At 47.1% G+C, this 24206-nt stretch overlaps 1 long non-coding RNA gene across 2 annotated transcripts in view; it reads left to right on the top strand.

The window, feature by feature from the left end:
* Positions 1 to 23071, top strand: part of LOC125404084 (uncharacterized) — a 36400-nt gene extending 13329 nt beyond the window's left edge. Inside the window, exons 1-2 of one of the 2 annotated variants that reach the window (XR_015737992.1) lie at positions 7405 to 7529; positions 21919 to 23071. This is a non-coding gene — a long non-coding RNA (uncharacterized LOC125404084). Of the gene's footprint in view, positions 1 to 7404; positions 7530 to 21918 lie in introns of those variants that run through there. The other variant, XR_007233176.3, reaches the window with a different exon arrangement.
* Positions 23072 to 24206: the final 1135 nt, after the last annotated feature.

Here is a 24206-nt window from a genome sequence, read left to right as displayed (position 1 = left end):
GATCTAGGGGACCCTTCATTGGGAATGTCCCTCGGGGACATAAGAGCCATTAACTCCTGTGGTTTCCATAAAGGAAGTGCACTGTAGCCCCAGCAGCTCTGAATGAAGACATATTTCAATCTTGGGGCATCTCCAGAGTGAACCCCATGTCGCTCACTGCATGTCCCCGACACAGTGCCGTATTGAATGGAGGAAAGACCAGGTCACAAACTTCAAGGACTGCAGTTCTGTGTGATTTCAATCTTCTTGTGCCTCAGTTTCCCTCCTTTGCAAAGTAGGGTGAAGAAGAGTAGCAGCTACATAGAATCAGTGTGAGAAAAGATATGAATCAGCCAATCTCTTCAGCATAGAGCCTGGAAGCATTCGGGGTGGAAGTGGGGCTCCTGGCTGCTCATACGCTTGCAGTGTTTGGTTGATCCCCTGGTCCTAATCTAGCAATGAATGTGACTATAAGAGTTTTCTTTCTTTTACAGAGATGGGAAGAGGGAGAAAGAGAGGGAGAGGGACAGTGGAGAGAGGCGGTGGAGAGGAAAATATAATGAATCTACCTCACTGCTAAACCAAAGGGAGGTCATTGGCTAATATGGGCTCCAGGGTTCCCAGGTCCTTAGCTAGATCCACGCTGGAGTGACCAGCTGCTTTCAGACAGTGTGGCGTGGTGAGACTGAAGTCTGGAGGCAACTGGATTGGCACGGGACTGTTGTCAAGTTTTACCCTGGCATGAGCCCCACGGAGGGCATGGGATGGAGCTTAGTCACCACGTCTTGCTTCAGTTTTATATAAAATGCACTTTCAGATTCGGACGAACTACCCCCTGAGCACACAGGAATATTGAAAAATAATAAAACAAGAGTTAGGTCTGTTTGTCTGCTCAGTCTGAGTATCTGAAAGTGGCCCGACTCAAAGGGAAACCTCTGGGATAGAGAGCTAAGCCAGGGCTGCACACAGGTTTGTGGAAGGCTCTGACCAACATGGGTGCTGGCTGGCAAGTCAGCCTGGGATGCAGCCAGCAGGAAATACGCGAGCAGCCCCGCGAGGCTGCACCTGCTCACCCTTGGACCGCCTCCTGCGGTTGAAGGCATTTCAGGTCAGAGTCTATCTGGAATTCCTCATCTTCCCACCCCCTGAAGCCCCCTGATTACTCTTTTGAATGGAGGATTCTAGGGAGTGGGCTTGGGACTGTGTTCTGGCTCTGTGTAGTGACTGGAGGGGGCTGTACAAAGTTCTGGTCTCTGGAGCTTCTGTCTCCAGCTACAACTCACAACTGGGCTCCAGGCAGGTCCAGGTGAGGTGACGTGGTCTGGGTGTTTCTCAAACTCTTACCAGGTGGCTTTGGTTAGCAGCCATTTGTAGTTCCTAGACACTTTTATAAGGGCCAGGCTTTGCCGTGTTTTGGTTTTTTGCTCTTTGCTCTTTCTCTTTGGGGGGCCCTGCCACCCAGCTCCCAAATAAATCACACACGGGGGCTTATTCTTTCTTATGAATGCCTGGCCTTTCCTTTCCTTGTTTATAGCCAACTTTTCTTATCTCAAATTATCCCATCTATCTTTTGCCTCTAGGTTTTTATCTTTCTCTTTTTCTGTAGACCTTTCTTCTTTCTCGTGGCTTGCTGTGTAGCTAGATTCTTCTGTCCTTCTCTCCTTGTTCTATCTTGCTCCCCCCTCCTTCAGTCCCCAGAGTTCCTCCTCCTCTTTATCCTCTCTGCCTGCCAGCCCCGCCTACCCTTGCTCCTGCCTTGCTATTGGCCATTCAGCTCTTCATTGGGACCATCAGGTGTTTTAGACAGGCAAAGAATCGCAGCTTCACAGAGTTAAACAGATGCAGCATAAACAAAAGTCACACACCTTAAAATAATTGTCCCCAACAAGCCTTTCTTAGCCCTTCGTTCTCCACCAAACCCATGTGGCCATCACCGCCTTGACTCAAGTCTCCCTCTGACACTGAAAGCATGAGAGCTGGCAACCTCGGAAGGTCAGTGGCGCCTAGCAATTCTTCAGGGGCATTTGACAGTGAGACAAAGGGGGCAGGTTCAAAGGGTGGTCACCATTTGTGTCATGACAATTAGACCGGGTTCCCTGGAAGGGTTTCCTCGTCTTATCTGCCAACATCATAGCAACCTGTTAGAACACCTGCTATGCTGCCCCATGTAGAGAAAAACCCACGAAGAGAGGGGAGAAGGTCATTGCGCTGCAGGTCAAGAGTGGAGGCAAATACTGACCTATGACTCGGGCTGTTTCGCTCTTGTTCTTGTTACTATTCCGTTTTTGAAACCCAGACTCAGTTGATCACAGGCTGGCCTGGCACTCTATAGGTTGTTTAAGGATGACCTCGAAATCCTGATTCTTCTGTCTCTAACTCCCAAGTTCTGGAATTATAGGCCTGCTCCATCAGGTCAGACATTTGTGGCTGGTGTTCTATGCATGATGGGTAATCCTCTAATTCCTCCATGTCCCTTGCTTGCCGTGATGTCCCTGTGAAATTTGCATTTGAGTTAGTCTGGGGCTGAGGGTGATCATGGAACATACCACAGTAAAGGAAGACAGGTACAGGCTCACAGAGGGATTTTCTTGATCTTGGTAAGATTGAATTATGCTTGCCCTGTCCCATTTTATGGCTGTGAGGTTGAGGATGGGGTGGGGAAGTGTAATAAACACAGCAATGCAGAGGCTCGGCTTTAGGCCTGGAGAGTAGTTGGGTCTGAAGTGGGCTGCGCTCAAGGTTACATTGGGATTAAACAAACCCAGAGAATCAGAGAGAGGTCTGAGGGTGTCCGGGGCTCTGTCTTCACACGGTACCCTTGTTTGGAGAGTCAAGGAGGGTTCCTACTGAAACCTCCCCGGTGTCAAGGAAGCCATCCTGACTTTTGGTGTCTACGTGGCAGCCATGGAGTCGCACAGCAGAAAACGAGAGGCCACTTTCTGACTCAGGGAACTAGCATGCCACAACAGGCATTATCAGTGATGCAAGGAAGATGCTCAGGGAGTAGCTGGAAGCCATTTGTGGAGCAAAAGAACTGGTAAGAGGGGCAGGCAGTATGGCTTTACAGGGAATGAGCTCACCAAGCGAGCCTGGTGTCCTAACTTCTGTCCTTGGAGCCAACGAGAATGTGGAAGGAAAGAACCAACTCCAGAAAGCTGGCCTCCGCAGTCCACATGTTAACCATTGCACATGTGCCCCTGGATACACACATACATGCACATGCACAGGTGCACACACAAGAATGTACCCGTGTGCACACACACATCCACACGAACACATACACCAGTAATCTTAAAAATGAGGAAGGACTGCCAGTGTGTAGAATTATTGACTTGCACACAAGCTGAAGACCATAAATGGAATTCATAATGGGGGCCCACATTATCTGTGAAAGTGGAGGGCGGTTTCTATCCACAAAAAGAGGTCAGTGGTATAACCAGTGATGTCGGGTTTGGTTCACTGAAAACAGAGGCTAGGTTGTAAGAAAGGTGTCTAATATTGTAGAGCAGAGGTTCCCAAGCATGGCTATATGCTAGAATCATCTGGGAGACTTAAAACCTTCCCGTTGCTCGGACTGAGCTTCAAATAGCATCTCCCTCAGGGAAGAAACCCCCTCTCATTGGTTCCAGTGAGGCCACAGGAGACGCCAGCATTTATCGGTGGCATCTTGCCTTGCTTGGAAACATGAGAACTGGTACTAAGCCACAAGAAGGAATTGACCCCCACTTCACTCTACCCCAACCCCTATGTAACAAGAACTTAGCTCAGCACTTTATAAAAAGATATTTTTTAAAAAGCCATCAATCATAATTTTAAAACTCATTTACATGAAGAATAGAGGGAAGAATGTGAGCCAGGGAGGCGGGTCACTCGGCAAACCGTTTGTTGGGCAAGGGTGAGGACCTGGGTCTGATCCCTGGCACCCACATTAAAAGAATTGAAAAGCAGGCCATGGTGGTTTACGTGTGTAATCCAGTGGTTCTCAGCCTCCTGAATGCTGTGCTCCTGCCATACAGTTCCTCAGGCTCTGCTGACCCCGACCATACAATTACGCCGTTGCTACTTTGTACCTGTAAATTTGCTACTCTTATGAACCATAATGTAAATATCTGTGTTTTCTGATAGTCTTCAAGTGGTCATGACCCACAGGCTGGATTAAAACCACGAATTGAGGAGTCCTAGTCAGAGAGAGAGAGAGAGAGAGAGAGAGAGAGAGAGAGAGAGAGAGAGAGAGAGAGAGAGAATCTTACAAAGTCAGGTGGATGGTGTCTGAGAAACAACATCTGAGGTGGGTCTCTGACCTCATGTCTACCCCCCCCCCCACACATTCTGATTCACACACAGCACTCATACACACACTAACACACACATTCAACACACAACCCCACACACTCATTCACATACATTCTCTCACATACAGGCTCTCTCTCTTACACACACATACATTCTCTCTCTCACACAGGCTCTCTCTCTTACACATACATTCTTTCTCACACACATGCATTCATACACACTCATACACATTCTGACCCACACATAGTGCTTACACACACTAATACATACACATTCAACACACACACTCTTTATACATTTATTCACACACATCCTCTCTTACACGTACTCTCTCCCCCACACAGACACACACGCACACACACTCAGACACACATACACACACAGAGACACACACGCACACACACTCAGACACACACATCTGGGGGTGGGGCAGGAGAGAAAGTTCTTCAGGACCAGCTTATTGTTGCCCATTGCTAAGGAAACCCAGTGTTTTGTACCCTACTCCGCTGGATTTCACGCCCTGCTGGAGCTGCTTCTGTGCTCCGGAGGGCAATGAATTTTACAGCAGGCGCTGTGGAGGTGGGTGTACCACTCACTCCGAAACCATGTCAGATGCCACAGGTGTGGCAGGCCAAATCTTTTAATACCATTTCCACTCCTGGGAATTAAATTCATTCTGTGTGAACAGGGATTCATAAATCCTGGCCCAGCCTTCAGAACGGCAGTATGATTTCACCGGGGTGATAAATGGCTCCTATCAAAACAGACATCGAATCTCCCAGGGACATAATGGGCTCCCACGGTACAAAGTGTCACGTCTTAAGCGCTTACGATCAAGACTGGTGGTGAAGAATTGAGTCTTGGGAAATCAGTGACAGTATTTTTTTCCCTTCGAGCTTCTCTTAAGGTGTGAGAGGTACAGACGAACAGATGAAAAGGATGTGATTGATTTTTTTTTAAAAAAATCTATTGTAAAAATGTTCCTCAGAGCCCATCAGCTGTGGGCTGGAGGGTGAGGCTGGGGCTCGCATAGTTGGGGGGTGAAGTGCAGGTTGGCTTTTACAGTCTCCCTGGCTAAACGTGAAATGTGGGTCGTCAGGAAGTGTGCTGTCAGGGGAGGTGATTTATGGTGGCCCTAGAGGCACTCCCTGACCCAGAACCCCGCCTGATGACCAACCTGGATTGCCTGCTGCTCCCCTAGAACTGAGGGGCACAGGTGGAGGCCCCAGGGACAGAAATGCAAATGTCACCCAAAAAGAGAGACCCATTAAGCCATGGGCAGCTCTCAACCATTTATCTTAAACCGTGTCCCCATAGCTGGTCTCCTGCACTGACCTGCACGTCAGTGGAAGAGTGGGTATCTTTGTGGTTTACTTCTTCCTCAATTCTCCTGTCATATCATTTAGACTCTTGACTTTGCCAAAAAATGACCCAGCCTCTCTCCCAAGTCATATTCAGTTCTGTGGGTCACTTCTCTAGGACTCGACCATCATGGCGGCTCTCCTGGCTCTTGTGGGAGCAGATGGCAATCGCTCTGGTGTGTAGAGGCCTGATATGCTTACATGCATTCAATCGACGACTATTCAAGTTCTTACCATGTTCTAGGCACAGTGCCATGCATCTGGAATAGATGAGAGCCAAGGCAGATCTCATTCTATGGGATGCCCAGGTACCATTGCACCATGAGTCTCAGGAAACCAGGTTTCTGATGCTCATTTTCCGCAAGCCATGGGGGAGGGCAAGAGTATGGGGAGAAGGCTTTAGGGTTAGGGGGTCAGCTCTCCTTTTTGGGGGTCTGTTATTTGCTCTTTATTGGTGGAGTGGCAATGCTGGGGTAGGTGATATTTCACGTTTTGAGAGTTGTAGGAATTGGGCTAATCTAAAACAGCAAGCTGGCTTTCAGAAATACCCTTTGTATTTTAGAAATCTTTATAAAAAGAAGGGAAAGGAAAGCATCATCGTTCTACCGTTTGGAGTAATCATCATTAATGTTGAACTTCGGTAATTAAATTTCTCTTGTGCTTGCAGTCCCCAGACAGAGCAGGGATAGCTTCTGTTTTGTTTCTCATCTAATTCCCGTAGATTATGTAGTTTTTCCAAAAAGTCCATCTTCCTCTTCAGCCTGAATTTTATGGTTTAGAGTAATGACCGTGGTCATTATTGTTATTACTATTATTGCCACGTATCATTTATCAAGTATTTACAAATTGCTGGGCGCTGGGCCAGGTAGTTTCGAGTGGAGCTCTTTAAATCCTGGCAGAACAGATGAGGTAGGTCCTGGGATTCCCGTGTTCAAACGTGAAGTCAGAAGCTGAAAACACTTAGATGAACGGCTGGAGAGTACACTCTTGAATGCCATTGTCCCTGCAGTGAACCCAGATGTCCAGGGATCCCACTGCGACCTGTGACGGTCCCCACTCCAGAACGGTCTCAGTTTAGAATCCGCACTAAAAGTTTGCACAAGCTCCGTTCTTGCTTTTGCAGGATTAAATCCTTAGAGGCAGAATCATAATGTCAAGGACCCCACTAACTTTGGTATCTACGCTGCCAAACCACTCTTCTGGCAACCAGAGGCCAGGACAGGAGTGTCGGTGTAGTTAAACAGAAGTGAAGTCACATAGAAGAAGAGAATCAGATGGATATGTTGGGAGCGGTATGGGTGGGGAGTTGGGTAGGTATCAGAAGCCAGGTCATGAAGAATGACTCCATTCCTGAAGTGCCAGCCAGTCCTGAGCAGGTCCCCAGGCCGTGAGGTTCCGATATGTATGTAGCAGGCAGAAAGGACAACCTCATAGGCTCTGGGTTGGCTGTGCTGTAAAACTCAGAGTTAGTCTCGTTAGACAAATGCTTACCTTCCATTACCCTGGAGGTGGGGGGGGGGGCGGAGGAGACGGAGAGAACACTCAAAAAAAAAAAATACCTCTGTTGTCTTCCTCTACTTAGCCCGGGCTAAGGCTCGTGCCAACTTTTCCCATGTAGAAATGTTCGATGAAATTCCAGTGCCATCAAACGAGACCTTTATTCTCCCACCTGCACATTATGACTCTAATAAACTCGTTATCAGCTCGTGAAAAATGATGGCAAACAGCTGACTGGAGGATTTGATAAGTCAGCAGCAAAGATTAGCGCTTCTGTTCGGAGAAAGCCGTGAAGAGGGTTCCCTATTTAAAACAATTGTGGCAGGCGAATTCACGGCACTTAAATCATTATCGGCAATTAGTCCTTGTCAAAAAGGTTGCAGCTGGCTCCAATTACAGGTAAGATTTTTATAATTTGAAGTTAGTAGTGCGTCTGAGAAGTCGGACTTGGAGGAACACTTTCAAGGGAGGTTTGCAAATTGAGGAAACTTCGAGGCTTTTCAGAATTTAAAATGTTCATTGTTTCCAGCGCCACGCTTTGTTACTGACGTCTATTAATAAGCTTCTAGAACATTTTCCACACACACCATCCTTCAGTTGTTTCTTTCCTAACAGGAAAATTGACGCTGATTTAAAATTTTTTCTTTAAAATAATATGCTTTAAAAAGAGAAGGGTACCAAATAAAAGCAAGCGGGCATCCCGTCCTCAGTGTCCACAGAGATAAGCACCTTAGCTTTAGAGTCTCCCAGGGGACATCATCACTTCACCTAAAATTATTCTTGGTTTGCAGTCTTGCTGTGTTTGAATTCTTCTTTGGGAAAAGTGAAGAATCTAGCATCTGATGTGGGCGTCGTGGCGCACACCTTTAATCCTAGCATGGGAGAGGCATTGGCAGGCGGATCTCTGCGTCCCAGGCCAGCATGGTCGACAGAGAGAGTTCCAGGGTAGTCAGGACTGCACAGAGAAACCCTGTCCTGAGGAACAAAACATAAGTGTCTACCTGTCTTATTCCCCCTTTCGCATGTGGTGATTATTGCTGATCATAGATTTTAAAAATTCATTTGTAGCCTTACGTATTTAAGTAATTTTTTTTTTGATCAAGTGATTTAAAATCTGCTGTGAGTCAATTAAACATTCTTCTCCCCAAGTTGCGTTTGGTTATGGTGTTTCACCACAGCAATAGAAACCCTGACTGACACACCATTTATAGAAGAGATAATGCATTTTTAGTTTTAGGTCAGTGATTCTCAGCCTTCCTAAGGCCGTGACCCCTTTAATACAGTTCCTCATGTTGTGGTGACGCCCAACCATAAAATTGTTTCCATTGCCATTTACTAACTGTAATTTTGCTACTGTTATGAATTGTACTGTAAATCTGTGTTTTCTGATGGTCTTAGGTGACCCCTGTGAAAGTGTTGTTGGAAAGCTGCTGTTCTAGACTTTCCAGGCTCTCAGTCATACAGTACATGTTTCTGTCTTGGAGACATTTTTCGGCAGCCCTCAGCTTTGACTCTCTGCAAAGCCGGCGGCCTCAGATCTCTATGATCAGCCTCATGCTCAGCTCACAGTGAGAGCAACCTTAGAAAGAGGCTGTTCTCTCCCTGAACCTGGAGCTCACCGATTCTGTTAGATTCAATGTCCATCAAGGCTCTAGGTGTCTGATATTCTCTTCTGGGATATGCTGGTGTTTTGATTTCCTATCTTGATGCACGTTTGTCTCATTGCTGTGACAAAAATACCCTTCTGAAATGACTTGGGCTTGGGTTTACTTTGAGAGACAGTCCTTCCTGGTGGGGAGGGCGTGGCAACAGGAGCATGAGGCAGCTGGGCATATGGCATGCAAGACGGGAAGCAGGGAGGGATGGATGCCGGTGCTCGCTCACTTCCTCCTTTATACTCAGTCTGAGATCTCACATTTAAGGTGGCTTCTCCCACCTCAATTAATCCAAGTTAGAAGCTCCCTCAGAGACAAGGTGATCCTAGATTCATCGTGGAGCCATGGGGTTGGTAAGGGGGTATTAGGGGCCAGTGGGGGTGGAACTATTGGGGTGTGGGAGGGGTGTTGAGGGAGCCATGGGGCAGAGCCATGGGGGCGGTGGGGGTGAAGCCATTGGGGTGGGAGGGGCGTTGAGAGAGCCATAGGGGCAGAGCTATGGGGTATTAGAGGCCAGTGGGGGTGGAGCCATGGGGCTGTGCGGGTTGGGTGGAGCTTTTCAGAGGCTTGATCTTTTCCACTTGGCCCCTTCTGATCACTTGCTCCAGGGCTTCAGTGCTTCCATTCTGACACATCCCCAAGTCCCGTTGAGTCATACATTTGGGGCTGAGGGAATGTCCGCTGCGGGTCTGTAGACCAAGGGGAGTCACTCTGACCCAGACTTAGCTACTTTCATTAAACCATTCTCCACACACTGGCCCCCTTACCAGAGGACTCAGTCACCAGTGACGTCCCTCAGTGCCTCAGATCTCCAGCTCTCTGTGTCGTCTCAGAGTGTCTACACCATCACATTCTTCAGTAAGCCATCTCCTGACGTCAGGACTGTGGGTCTCTATGGAAGAACTATGGAAACCATTGATAGTACCCTGACTGTAGTCTATGGGACCAGTCCTCTGGTCACTCCTCCCTAGTCAGCGGATTCTTGCTTCGAAAACTGCCTGGCTTAGACAGCAGCTCCAGAGCTGACATTTTATTGGGAAGATTCTTTCAGCTTCTTGATCATTTTTCCCCCTTGGGGAAAAAAAAAGTATTTTGGGGGTATGTAGCTTTGCCTTCTCGGGCTTCCCAGATCACATTCCTGGGTGTGTTTGCTGTAGAGTCCTTCCTTGGAGGGTTTTCTGGCTACCACCCCAGGCTCCCTGCTCATTGTTATGGTACCTACCTCACTTCTAAGTAAAAATGACACTGGCTTCCATTAGGGAGTCCTGTTCTATAATTCAGTATGGCCACCACTGGTCCATTCAGCTGTGTTCCTTTGAACAATGGCTTCTTCATCAACTTCACAAGTGAAGTGGTTTGGGGCTAATATTGAAGGATGCTCTTGATGTCTGGGAAAATGGACCGGAATGTGATATGCAATATGTCAGTGCTGGGTAAGTAGCATTTGTCTGTGATTCTCATGCTGATAAGCTAAGACAGGAAGGGGGGGGGGGAATCCTTGGAATTTGATGGCCGGCTGGTGTAACCAAGTCATTGAGCTCCAGGTTCAGTGAGAAACCTGAACTCAAAAAATAAGGTGGAGAGTGATCAAGGAAGACATCTGAGGTCAAACTCTGGCTTCCACACATGTGTCCATACCCCTCCAAACACACACATGTAGGCACCCTATCCCCATACACAAAGAACACACTTGGTCTCCTGACCTGCAGTTGACCCACAGTTTCCACCTAACATGACCGTCTGCTCTGGAGTATGGTGAGCCCAGGAGTTTCCCGCCTCTTCACTGTCTGGATGACATCCTGGTTTTCCACCTTGCGCACTGGGCATCATTGCCTTCAGCACAGCTCCAGTTCTCTGTCAGAATTAAACGCCCAGTGTCATGGAGAGGAGGTGTGCGTTAATGAATCTCTCTGTTTCAGCGCTGTAATTGTCCCGTCTTGAACCGATGTCTTCAGAGACCTGATCTGTTCTGTATGCTGCTCGTCTTCTTGGGCCTTGAAGCTTGCTCTGTGTCTCTCTCTCTCCTTGCAGGGGGTCCAGAGTCGACATGTGTTCACCCTAATTTGGTGGTTAGGAACTCTTGGTCTTTCTTAGCTTGCTCTGTTTCTCTCTCTCAGAGAAACAGAGTCGACATGTGTTCAGCCCAATTTGGTGGTGAGGAACTCTTGGTCTTTCTTTATCTTTTCCTAGGAGATGGCCCACTCAGCAACCTTTTAATTCCCTTGTCTTTAGAAGGACCTCTTCCTAGCACTCACCGGTGTCCCAGGGTCTGGTTCTCAACAGTGTGTGTGTTTCTGTCTCTGAGCTCTGCTTGTTCCACCATAGGGAGAGCTAGCAGCTGCCCTCTGTAATCTGATGAGGGCTTCCGGCATAGCACCTATTCCAGTTCTGGGTCCTCTTCTGGCCTTGCCCTACATGCAACGCCACCAAAATGGCAATTTCTGGTTGTCCTCTAAGGAGCAGGTATGATAGTTTGAATGTAATTGCTCCCCCTACAACAAGCTCATAGGAAGTGACACTATTAGGAGGTGTGGCCTTGTTGGAGTAGGTGTGTTATTCTAGAGGTCGAGTTTGAGGTCTCATATATGCTCAGGATACTACCCAGTGTCTCACTTCACTTCCTGTTGCCTGAAGAAAGATGTTGGACTCTCAGCTACTTCCCCAGTACCATGTCTGCCTGCACACCACCATGCTTCCCGCCATGATGATAATGGATTGAACCTCTGAACTGTAAGCTGTAAGCGAGCCACCTCAGTTAAATGTTTTCCTTTATGAGAGTTGCCATGGTCATGGTGTCTCCTCACAGCAATAGAAACTCCACCTGAGACAGCAGGGATGGATATCTTAGGGTGGTGGAAAAGAGATCCCTGCTCATACCTGTTCTGATGAGGAGTGCACGGCACGTGGGCATTTTGCTCTCCAACACCGCTGTGAACCCCGCATGTGTCTGTGGAGGGGCGGGGATGTCACTTGCTTGTCCTGCTGAAGCGGGGACTGGCCTGGGTTGCAGCAGCTGTGGAGAGAAGAGGCTTGGAGAGTAGGGGGCCAGGAGAAAGGGTCTTCCTGGGAGCTGGGTTCCTAAGATTCAAACTCACCATTTGAAAGGACGAAAGCGGCTAAGCAGTTGAGTGGAGATGAAGACGCAATCGGAAGAATCTGCTAAGTGATGTAGCATCCTTGTTTCATAGACGCTGACGTTTCTTCCCGACGAGATTTTTAGAAATTATACAATCCTTTATTTCTCACCAACAAATTAAGGAATAAATAAAGCCATGTTTCTAACCGCTGGGCTGTACGGCAATGTCTTCATATTCTAACAGAATAAGCTATGCTCTGCCTCACCCTGTATCAGTCATTTTACCCATTCCTCCCTTCCCCCCTCCCTTTCTTCTTCCCTTACCCTCTCACTTTCTCCTCTTCTTTCCTTCCCAACTTTTCTTTTCCTTCCTTCCTCCCTTCTTCCTTCTCTCCTCCCTCCCTCCCTCCTTCTCTTTTTCTCTTCTTTTCTTCAGTATTTGTTCATCCCTACCCCCACAGCAGGCTTTAGTTTGGGAAGCACAAATGGGAAGGTTCTGTTTAATCTCTTCAGTGTGGGGTTGCCTTGCGGAGGCTGGGATTTCCAGGTGTGCCCTGTGACTCAGTCTCTCTGTACCTCCAGGTTTCTTCAGGGTCTGCCTGCAGGTGTGGAAGACGCACATCTCAGAACCAGAGCCTGACCATCTTTTGTTACATTGAAAGCATCACAGAGTACACGCTTGTAAACTAAGACCCCATGACCATGGTTCTCAACCAGTGGGTCATGACCTCTTTGGGGGTTTGAATGACCTTTTTGCAGGGGTTCATTAGGATTAATTCAAGTAGCAAAATTACAGTTATGAAGTACTAATGAGAATAATTTTATGTTTGGGGGTCACATAAGGAACTGTATTAAAGGGTCTCAGCATTAGGAAGGTTGAGAACCACTGCCCTCTGAGGTCATAAATGGTCTACTCTCATGGGCCCACCTTGGGGGAGTGTGATCTATCATTAAGATGCCCTTGTGTCATGCATGACACACCCATTTACATCAATTTTTAAGAACACTCGTTAGTATTTTAAGTGTGCTGTTGAACAAGTAGAGTGTAAATGATCCAGTTAGGAATTTAGATTCTGATACAGAGTCCTGTATAGAGGTGGTTTCCAGCATGCTGCCCACTGAGGCATCATGGATAGGAAATGTTGCCAACTGCATGTGTTTCTTCACATTAAAAAAAAAACAAAAAACTTCACCATGGAAAACTCATGCTTTTAGCTTTAGCCCTTTGACGGGAAATCACAGAGAAGCAGGCAGGCCTGAGATCTGTTTCTATGCAGAAGTCAATGCATATAGTAATTAATCTTTTGTTTGCCGGAAACTTGCGCATTCCCGGTGTTTAATTTTCACATCCACACTCCCGATCTTTCGTCACTGAGTGGTAGCGCCACCATAGTGAGTTAGACAGCTCACATGCAAGTTTGGGAGGCAGTCTGGCTGGCCCCTTCTTTGAAAAGTGCTCCCTGGAAGTGGAATCCGTGTTTCCACCCATTTCGGCCTCACCGTGGTGGGGCCTGGGTCTCAGTCTTTGCCTTCCCTTCACCTCAGTCCTGTATCTAGACACTCCAGGGTCACCACAGGTCCTTCAGGATGCCGAAGGTCAGGATTGACACATGTAAACAGCCCTTTAGGGCCAGATTTTTAAAATGACAACGACAAACAGCAGCAACAGAAGCGGCAGCGAAAGGGCCTCCCCTGGGAGTAGCTATCTGGCCCTATGGCTTGCAATGAGGCGGGGCAATGTCTGAAGCTTTCTTCTCTCCCGTGTGTCTCCTGCAGATTTCCCTTGGAGCATATTCATTTAATTACATTTGCCCACTCTGAGAAACAGACAAGCTTGATTTCCGTCCTTGGGAAAGTGATGCCCCAAGCCAAGCCAAGTCTACCCATAGTGTGTGAGTCATGGAAGGGGTGGTAGGTTTACACCTTAGTGTCTGATGGCCAGTGCACTTTTGGGGCTCTCTGTTGCAAACTCAAAACAACAGCAACAGCAGCAGCGACAACAGCAACAAACAGCCCAAACAAAAAGGACAGGCAATGAAAAGAGAGGATGAGTGAAAACAGGTGTACTTGACTTCTCCCGCTCCAGCACTGAGGCACGATGGGAATCTTTTTCTAACTCTCATCCTTTGGGCTGGGATTTTATACAGATCTGACTGATTCCCTCATAAGGACACTACAGTCTTTCCTTGTCTGAGGACGCAGTCTGCTTTGGTGTCAATGCCATCGGCCCAGTTGGTCATGGGAGCTGACACTTACCGATAGTTTGTTAAAGATGGCATGTAGCTTGGTCAGTAGAACGGTTCCCTAACACGCAGAAAGTCCTAGAGAGGCGGTTCTCAGCCTTCCTAACGCTGCGAACCTTTAATACTGTTCCTCATGCTGCGGTGACCCCCAGCCATAAAGTTATTTTCATTTACTTCATAACTGTTATGAATCATACTGTAAATGTCTGTGTTTTCCAGTGGTCTTAGGTGACCCCTGCGAAAGGGCCCTTTTACTCCCAAAGGGGTCGTTGCCCACAGGTTGAGAACCACTGTCCTAGAGTCAAAGTTAAGCACCCCCAAAACTGGGTGTAGTGGTACATTATGGTGATGGCAGCAACCGGGAAGGAGAGAGGCTGGAGGATGCCCACGAACTCATCCTCCACTACTTAGAGACTTTGAGGCCAGCCTGGGTTGGTTACATGAGACCCCGTCTAAAGACTTGTTAAGTTCCCATTGCTGTCTTGATAAACCACCCATCTTGGTGTCCAATGGTTATTCTGTCTCAGTTCTAAACATCAAAGGTCTGGAGCAAGGACCAGGAGACCTGAAGTCAGGGTATCTAGAGCTTCATTCTCTCAGGGAACTCTTGATGGGACGCCTTCCCAGACTCTACTGCCTTCTGGTGGCCGCTGTCATTCCTTAGCTTGTGGCTTCCCCTACAACCACACTATTTCTCCTTGGTCTCCCCTACGCCCTTTCAGATGGACACCCAAGGAAGCATTTAGGGCCTCGACGGATAACCCAGAATGACTGCCTATTGTCAGGATCCTTAGTCACTCCTGCCAGGTCCCATCGACGGTGATACTTGTAGGGTCTGGGAATTGGATGTAGATTCATTTTGGGGGTGGGGCATTATTCCCACTACTGAAAATTACTTGTCCTGTTGGTCTTGGCTGCCAATCAAGAGTGATGAGGTGTTTATGGTCCTTATTAGAGTTAATGCTTTTCTTCTGGTAGATATTGACCCTAAATCAGGGTCGTGGGCAGGGATCCTCCTTGCTGTGTCTGTGGGAAGAGAAGCACTGGTGAAATCCACTGCTGCAGACCTGGGCTTGGGTGACAGATAGAAATCGGAAGGTTGTCTGCCCCACTGCCATCTGTTGATGGCTGGTCTTGCATGCAGCCTGTCTCTGGGGGTCTCTCTCTCTCTCTCTCTCTCTCTCTCTCTCTCTCTCTCTCTAACTGCTTTCCACATCTTTGGACCATGGGTTATGCTAGCTGTTCTGTCTTCTTTAACACTTCCGGGGCTTCAGAAAGTTGGAAGGATTGAAGGCTAGTCCCATTCTGGGAACTCTTAGCTTTGCGTCAACATTTTCCTCAGGTTGTTTTAGTATCCATCCTTCTGGGAGCTTCCTATCAGTCCTCTGAGCTTCTCTAACTGTTGGGACTCTCTCCACGAAGGTCCTTAGGGTTCTCCAGCTCGAAGTTCTCCTGATTCTCTTGTCTCCCTTCCCAGTTTCTTTTTACTTATGGAGTCTGTGAAGTCTTTGTCTATCCCCGCATACTTTTGCGTTTAAACTATCCTCCGTTCCACAAGATACCAAAGTGCATTTTCACGTAAAGAACACAAAATCTTGCTCCTTTCTTCCTCTCTGCCTGCCTGAAGTGCTAGTCCTGCTGGGAGACTTGTTGGCCTCGACATCTAGCTACTTGAATGGGGAGAGTGGTATGAGGAATGCTGTTGGAAGCCACTGTGGTTAAACAGAGGTTGGTTGCCCTGGTCACCTTGTTAACCTTGACTGTGTGTTTCACGAGTTCTAATGTGACCTCTTCTCAGGTGCCTGAGCGCACTCTCTCCTATCGAATATCCACATCCAAGACACTCAGGCCAGGTGATGTATGAAAATCCTGTTCACACAAACACACATTAGGGAATTTACCTTTTTATTCATGTAGTTCTGAGTATATATATATTTAGGGAAAAGCAAACTTTTTCCTAATAAAGTACTCAGCAGACTGAAAACCACACATTTTGTGATGTTCCTTGAGGAATTTGGCTCTCGTGAGTTGGGTGACTCTGCTCTCCAGCAGGATCTTCTCTCTGTTGAGGTTTTATGGAGCTCTTCTTCAGTCATGGGGTATTCTGTGATATACCTGGCCATTCTTCTGGCTCACCAATACATGGCATTACCCTGGTTCTTTTCCAGTTCAGTGCCTATGAAGACAGAACTATGCGGACCCAGTGAGGCAGACACAGGGGACAGTGTAAAAGGAAGTTTTTTTTTTTGTCCCACCCGGTGCCACAGCCACTTTTAAAATAATAACTCAGAGGCTTAATATTAATTACAAACTGTTTGGCCTGTTGTTCAGGCTTATTACTAACTAGCTTTTTCAATTTAAGTTGACCCATTTCTATTAATCTATATTTTGCCACATTACTTCATGACGTTACCCGTTTTCTACCATATCTTACGGCTCCAGGTGGCTCTCTGGCATCTCTCCTGGCTCCGCCCTTCTCCCTGTTTCTCTGCCTGGATTTCCCACCTGACTCTATCCTGCCTTGCTATCAAAGCAGTTTCTTTATTAACCAATGGTAATAAAACACATTCACAGCAAACAAAAGGGTTATCCCACCGCAGGACAGAGTGGTGAAAGTGGCCAGGTCTTTAGGACATGAGTAACAGGGTCCTCACAGAGGAAGCAAGTGATCGTGGGGTTCTCAGACTCACCTCCATTGGAGACATCCTGGGGCCCATCTTAGTGACCACCAAGCTCCAGCTGTGACTCGTGCTCCTGGCCATGTTCCACTTCCTTTGTCACTTTGCTCCATACGGACACCTCTCACCGTGGCCTCTGAACTGTGTTCTGGCTGCAGCTTTGTGTTCCTGTTCACACTGGTTTCTCCTTCCAGGGTAGGCTGCCTCTTGTTCCCCTTGGTGCTGCTGAAATGTGCTCACCCTTTGGAGGCACCAGCGCTCCGCTTAGTTCTTTCTATCTGGCGACGGCTGTGAAAGCCTGCTGGGAGCTGTCTGTCTCATTCCCCATGTAGCATCTCTCCTAGAGGATGCTTGTTCACAACCACCCATGGTGCCTGGCACTGTTTGAACACACACAGCCCAACATTCCCTTCAAAACTGTTTGATTTCCATCATGGGTCACCATGCAATTGGAGAGATACCACATAGGATCTGGGCTCAGGGGCTGTTGCCTCCATGTCTCTGGACTGACTGCCATAAAACCGTAACCACACCGACATGATAGGGAATACCCATCACTGTGGGTGGAGGCATATCCTGGCACAGGTTCTGTGTGTTTGTATGTTGGTATGTGTTTGCATGTGAGAGTATGTGTTTGTGAACTTGTATACATGTGAGCATATTTTGTATGTAGTTCTCTGCATGCTTGTGTGATTTTTATTATATTTGGTAGATTCTTAAATATGCATGAAAGTATTTGTGTGTTGGTTTGCAAACATATTTGTGTGTTTGTATATGTGTTTGTGCATGTATTGTGTGTGTGTTAGCTTATGTTTGTGAGTGTATTTGTGTGTGTGTGTGTGTGTGTGTGTGTGTGTTGGTTTCAGAGGTTGCAGTAGCAGTGGACATTGTACCTACAGGAAGTAATTGTCTCCAATTATCCCCTTTTCCTTCTGATATTTTCTTCTCTTCCCCTCCTGACTTGTCAGGCTAGTGATAAATGTGAGGGGAAGAAAGATGTTCTTAGGGTTGGGGGATAGTCTAATCTGTGGTGCTATTTACAATGTATTTCAGGGCGAGTTATTTTAGGACACAGTCCTTTGATGTAAGATGCCCTAATCACACCCTCGGGCATTCAGACCTCATCTCTCCAAAGCACCTCTCATGTCTGGTGGTGTGATTATATCTCCCACTATTCATAACCCTCAGAAGGGGTTTCTTTCTTCCTTTCTCCCCCTTTTTCAGTATTGATGTAAGGAAATCAATTATTTAAGGTGATTGCTTTGATCATCAGCTGTGGGGTTTTGATGGAAAAAAAAAAACCCTCAACTGTGCAGTCCCCTGCCCGCCTCTGCCTTCTCAGCATGGAAGCAGCTCTTCTGAGGGCCACCTCGGTGCGGCTGCATTCTGTCACCTTCCTGTCACGCACAGCAGACAGCCAAGCTCCTCACTGAACACAGCCTACAGTGGCTGTAGAGTTCCCACAGCCTCTTTCATCTGACAGGGCGGCCCGGGTCTCTGTTAAGTGGCCACTCAAGCCCTGAGTGAAGTCTCTTATCTGGACCTCTTCAAACAGGCTGGGCAGGGGAACTGCTCCCTCTCTGGCTGCATGGGCATCTCCTAGTGGTGTTTCCTAATAGACTGCATTCCTTGGCTGGGCAGAAAGAGTCAGAGGTCACTGTAAGGGAGCTCTGTAAATTTGCATTCATGTCATATTAATGAGGTGCTAATTGCTCTTGCAACCTTTTAAATGCAAATGACTCTAGTCTGGTTACATCCTCCTGTACTGGGCCTCTAGCCTTCCAGCCTCTCGCTACTGTTGTCAAAGTAATTATCAGTGTCCCCGTTAATAAAGAACAAGTTTCACTTTCACGTCTGGGCAGTTCACTGCTACATGCGGGTCACAAGGTCATTTCGACATTGTTAAGGTCATTTAAAACTCACAGTGTCTCCCGTTTGCAAAGTGTGCTGTAGCTAAGAGCAACTTGCCGAGGAAGTGTGGAAGGGGTTAACCCACAGGAAGCAGTGAATTTGCTAATGCCCTCTAATGTTCTCCGAGTTCAGCTTCAGGTCTCCTTTCTACAATAGCAAAGTGATACCAGGTAGAGGTTGGAGCTGCATGCTGGGGTCCAAGATCAAAGGAAGAACCACATACTTCATGTGTGCTTGTTGAAATGCTCCTCATAGTTTGGCTCAAAATGGAGAAAAAGAACAGAAATTCTGTAATAAAGTAGCTATGAAGTCCAGCACTGTCCACTGTCATCACTGTCCCGGCTGCAAAGACATCTAGAATGCACACCAAGGCCACAGGGCCATGGGAACCACACTGACTGAAACCCTGGGTCATAACTCTGGGTTACCAAAGAAGTCAACAGCAGTCTGTGTTAGTCTCTATGGAAATCGATAGCTTCTTCCCCCTGGATTTTTTTGCATTATGTTTTATTTTTAAAACGTCATTTTTCTTGATTACTGATAGTGTGGGTTCCTCCTTAAGTTTATCTTGCTGGCATCACCATTCCTAGTCCTGAGCTGTCTGGTGGGTGGAGACGGTCCTGCTATAGGGGTTGGGTCTTTGTGTCTTTCTTGGACTTGGTAAGAATCACAGCACCCTCACTGTCTCTGGAAGCTCTCTCTGGGCAGCTGGTGTCTGCGTGTTTGTGTGTGTGGCTGTTTCAGGTTTTCTCAGACATAGGTGGGGCATTGTGAATAACAGAAATAATTGTGCAGTTAGAAGTGAACTTATTCGAGAAGATGCCAAGCCGAAGATGGGTGGGGACTCTGGTGTCAGAAAGTATATGGTTTTCTCCTATTTTCACTTGTGTGTGTCTCTTTATGTGTGTTGGCATGTGCGTGTGTCAGTACGTGTGTGTGTGTGTTGTGTGTATGTGCATGTGTGCACATACATGTGGAAGCCCAAGGTTGATGTTGGAACCCATCTTTCATATTTCCCCCACCTTTTCCCTTAGGCAAGGTCACCCAATCAAACCCAGCTTACCTGCTGGCTAGTCTTAGTGAGCTTGCTCTGGTGATCTCCTTCTGAGACCGGAATGACAGGTGGGTCATCACACACTCAACATTTATGTGAGTGCTGGATAGCCAAACTCCCTTCTTCATGCTTGCTCAGCTAGGGCTTACCCCTTAGTTGTCTCCCTAGCCCGTGTGTAGGTTGTAATTGGGCTGTTTCATTTTTCAGGCTTGGTATTCTTCAATCAAAATTTCAAATTCCGTAGTCTCTGTTTTCTCAGCAGCGGGTGCCAACAAGGTGTATTTAGAAGGGGTCACAAAGGTGACCGAAGCGGTGTGTGCAGGGAGTCACGGTCACACGGGGAACCTACCCTTTGGCAGTTTTCCTCTTCTCGGGAGGGAAAACCTGGTTTTCATAAACATTTCCCCTATTCAATGTTCCCAAATTTGAAGAACCAACATTTGCCAAGTGTGATTTTGAATAAACTTGAATGTAAGAAGGTTAGTGTTAGTGACCTGTGAGTGTGCAGGAATGTTGTGGGGTGTGGGCATATGTACCATGGTGCATGCGTGGCGGTCAGAGGACAACTTTGTGGGGTCAGTTCTCTCCTGCCACCTCCATGGGATTCCGGGAGTCAAACTCAGGTGGCCAGGTGAATGCTTTCACGGGGTGAGCCATCTCATTTTGCTTTCCCAAGTTTGAAGTTTTATTTGATCTCTTCCTTTTTAAAATTTTCAAGTATTTTAAAAGTATTTTTGAGGTACAATATAATCACATCATTTTCCACTTCCTTTCTCCAAATCATCACATGTACCCCCCTTTACTCCTTTTCAAATTCACAGCCACTTTTGCTTTAATTGCTGTTACATGCATATGCACACACACACGGTCTGCTCAGTCCGTTTAATGTTACTCATTCCGTGCCTGATTTCAGGGCTGATCATTTGTTATCAGATAACCAACTGGTGCGCTCTTCCCTGGGGAAACTGCTCCTCTTACTCTCAGCCTTCCTTAGCTGCCCGTAGTTCTTTGTGTCGAGTTGGAGGTCTCCTGAGGTTTTTCCTTTCCGTGCCAGCACGCCTATTGGTGTCAAACATGTTTGGGTTGTGTTTAGGCAGCCATTTTGGTGAGACTTCATGGGTATGGTTTCTGACCTTTCTAGGAGACATAATTTTTACAGTAAACTCCCCGTTTCTCTGACTCTGAGCCCTCTCCCGCTATGGTCCCTCAGCCTGAGGTGTGGAAGTTGTTTCGTAGATGTATCAGTGAGACTGGGCTCCACTGCTTTACAATTTTGATAGGTTGTAGTTTTCCGTGATGTTTTCTGTCTGTTGCAAAGAGAAGATTTCTTGATGAGATGGGCACTGTTAGGAATTTTTCCTAACGCGCGAGCTCTCTGCCGATGTAAAAATCCCAATCAAGTCAAATCACAAGCCAAATTAAAAAATATCCAGGTTTAATGGGATTACTGCCCTCTAGGGTGGCCCTGAGGGAGAACTGGGAGGCCACTAACACGACCATGGGGGTGTGGTGGGGGTGTGATGGGGGTGGAGGGTGGGGGGTGGGGGGACGAGACCACATGTTTCTCCTTTGGGATACCCCGTGGGAGTGGTCAGGACTTGGCATGCTGGGATTTGGAGTCCAGACCAATACAACTCCCAGGCCTGGGGGCTACACTTCCAACTTAACAGGCACAAGAATAAATAATTAGGATGCAGTCAGAGATTATGCTGGGTTAGTAAAGCGGCTACTGTAGGATCTTCTCCAGGATCCAATGCTTTGCTAGCCCCAGATGGTTGTCTACATGTCTAGTACCAGGCAAGATTTCCTTCTCCATGAGTGGCCCTAATTAGAGAACTGTTGGTTACTGCCTAAGTTTGTTTGCTACTCTGGTTCCCTTTAGGATTATCGGACCATGCTGGTCCTTGTTGTGATTCTCATAAGCACAGTAGCTAGGTAGAGCCCTTCATTGCTCCCGCCCCATTTGTAGGGCTCGTCAACAGACTTTAATTTGCCATCTCTCTCTGATTTCTGCCCACACTGTAGAAGCGTCTATCATAGCTTGCCTGGCTCATGCCTGGCTCACTTCATACCCGTCTGGCATTGATGCCTCTCCTCTGCCGAGTAAGACATGGCTGTCTCGACACCTGTATTTTTTGTGTGACACTTTATATGCCTTCTCCCACACTCAGGTACTTTGCAGAAAATGCCTTTGATGTGGAAGACGCCTGCATTGTGTTTCTTTGTGTTGAAGAAGACTATCCTCCAAGACACGCCCTTCTGGAGTTCAGTTGGAGTTGCTGCAGATGATCACCATAGCTGGCCTTGTTAGCATTCCGTCCTGGAAGGAGGGGCTAGCGAGGGCCATGGGACCTTTACCTCAGTATCCAGCTACCGCTCTCTACTAATTGTGTGAAATTCTGCCCTGATTTCACTTGGTCTCTGGGAAGATCTAGAGTATATAGTCTGTATATAGAGTATATAGTACATAGTTTGGAAAGGAGTAGGGGATGGGGCTTCATCTATCCAGTCTTAATGTATAAAGTCATAATCACCTATATAGTCATAACTTTATATAGTCACACTTTACAGTATGGTTGCTTTAAGGCCATCTTTTCTCCTGCCTGTAGCCCCTCGTCCATTGCTCTATAAGTAGCCTAATAATATCATTGGTTCCCCAGAATAAACTGGTGCAATTGCATCTTAGTTTATTGTTGGGACCGTCGGAAGAGGGTGGCCTTGCTATGTCTTCTCCATTAGATGCTTCAGCAATACTTTCCCACACGGATGTAGGGGAGCACTTGGATTTCCCAGCCTTTCCAAATGAAAGATTTCACTTGGACTCTAACTGCCTCCTGTTTTAAAGCAGAACTGGGTTTTGAACCTGTGTGCGTATGTAGCCACACTCTACCTCTACGCTGCCCAGGCAACAGGTTACCAGTCTTGCCGGGTATAGTGTGGTGTTTAAGTGTGAAGCCCTAGGAGAGACCCTGACTGTCAGCCAATGGTTACCTTGGCAACCCACTGCCCTTGCCTGTCTCTGGTCCCATAGCTTTCTTGTACACCCTGTCACACATGCATTACGACAATCCTCCAATCTGGTCTCCAAACCCCTTCCTGCGTTTGACTGCAATTGTTTTTGTAAGAAGTAAGCAGCTGTATGGAGGTTTCAAAACAACCCCAGAATTCTTGGTACGAAAAGAAAATGAAAAGTTCATATCTTTGCCCATCAATGTCTTGCATTCATCAGAATCCCTTTGAGATGACAGCAAGTTGGATCCAAGTATGAATTTAACAACAGGGATTCGCCAGCACTCAATAAATCCTCTCTCGGATGGGTAATGATTTAGGAGTGGTATCTACTTCCCAGAACTGATAATTGGTTAAAGATATAGCTAGATAAGAAGAGATAATATAGCTTATCTACATAGTGTGTTGTGTGCTAGGCCCTGGAGACTCTTCGTGAGATCTTCATCTTCGCATACACACATTCCTGTGGGGTAGATGTTTGCTGTTGTTATTGTTATTATTGCTTTTTTACATCTGAATAACCGAGACTGTTGTTGGTTGGCACTCCCTCTCCCAAGTCCCATGACCAGCAGTTAGGAAATCCAGAATTCAAAGTCACGTTTGATGTCATGAACCCAGTGCCTCTTCCCAGACACAGGTACCTTGTCTTTCCCCATTTCCCTGCTCAGCTTTCTCATTTCTAAAGTGAGTCCAGGATTTGGATTTGATCAAGGGCCTGTTAGAGAGACAGTGGTCACCACGGACACTTGGTGGCCATCAGAGCCTCTTCGTTTCAGTTGGCATTCAGGTCTTTTTTGTTTTTGGGGCTCTGGGGAGGGGCGCAGGTGGTGGGAGAGTGAGACCGGTCATCTCTTGGTGGCAGCAGCACCACATATCATGGACAGAGCCTGGTCCCACTTCCTGCTCATCAAATCCAGAGTGCATGCTGGTGAGTTTTCAAGAACATGTTTTCTTGTCACATAGATCAGAACCAACTTGAGTCAGAATATGGGAAGTTAGGATTTATCCAAGATTAAGAAGCGGACCAAACCTTGGAAATGAAATGGCACAGGAAGCTGTAGAGGTTAAAAGTCGACTCATTCATCAATAAACTAAGATTTTCAAATTGGTGTACAGATGGATCAGTGAGAGTAACAATAAAGAAACTAATGTCAGAGAAGAAGGAGGTCCAGCCAATGAAGTGGGTCAGACAAGGGAAAACAGAGGGGGGGGGGAGAGAGAGAGAGAGAGAGAGAGAGAGAGAGAGAGAGAGAGAGAAGAAGAAGAAGAAGAAGAAGAAGGAGGAGGAGGAGGAGGAGGAGGAGGGAGAGGGAGGAGGAAGAAGAAGAAGAAGAAGAAGAAGAAGAAGAAGAAGAAGAAGAAGAAGAAGAAGAAGAAGAAGAAGAAGAAGAAGAAGAAGAAGAAGAAGAGAGTGCTTCCTTGGATGTTCCTGCCTCACTCATTTGGAGTG

This window comes from Myodes glareolus, chromosome 6 (genome assembly GCF_982192425.1).
Source record: "Myodes glareolus chromosome 6, mMyoGla1.1, whole genome shotgun sequence".
In the NCBI taxonomy this organism is placed as follows: domain Eukaryota; kingdom Metazoa; phylum Chordata; class Mammalia; order Rodentia; family Cricetidae; genus Myodes; species Myodes glareolus.
Note: the sequence above shows the minus strand (reverse complement) of the source record. Positions and strands in the feature narration are given on the sequence as shown.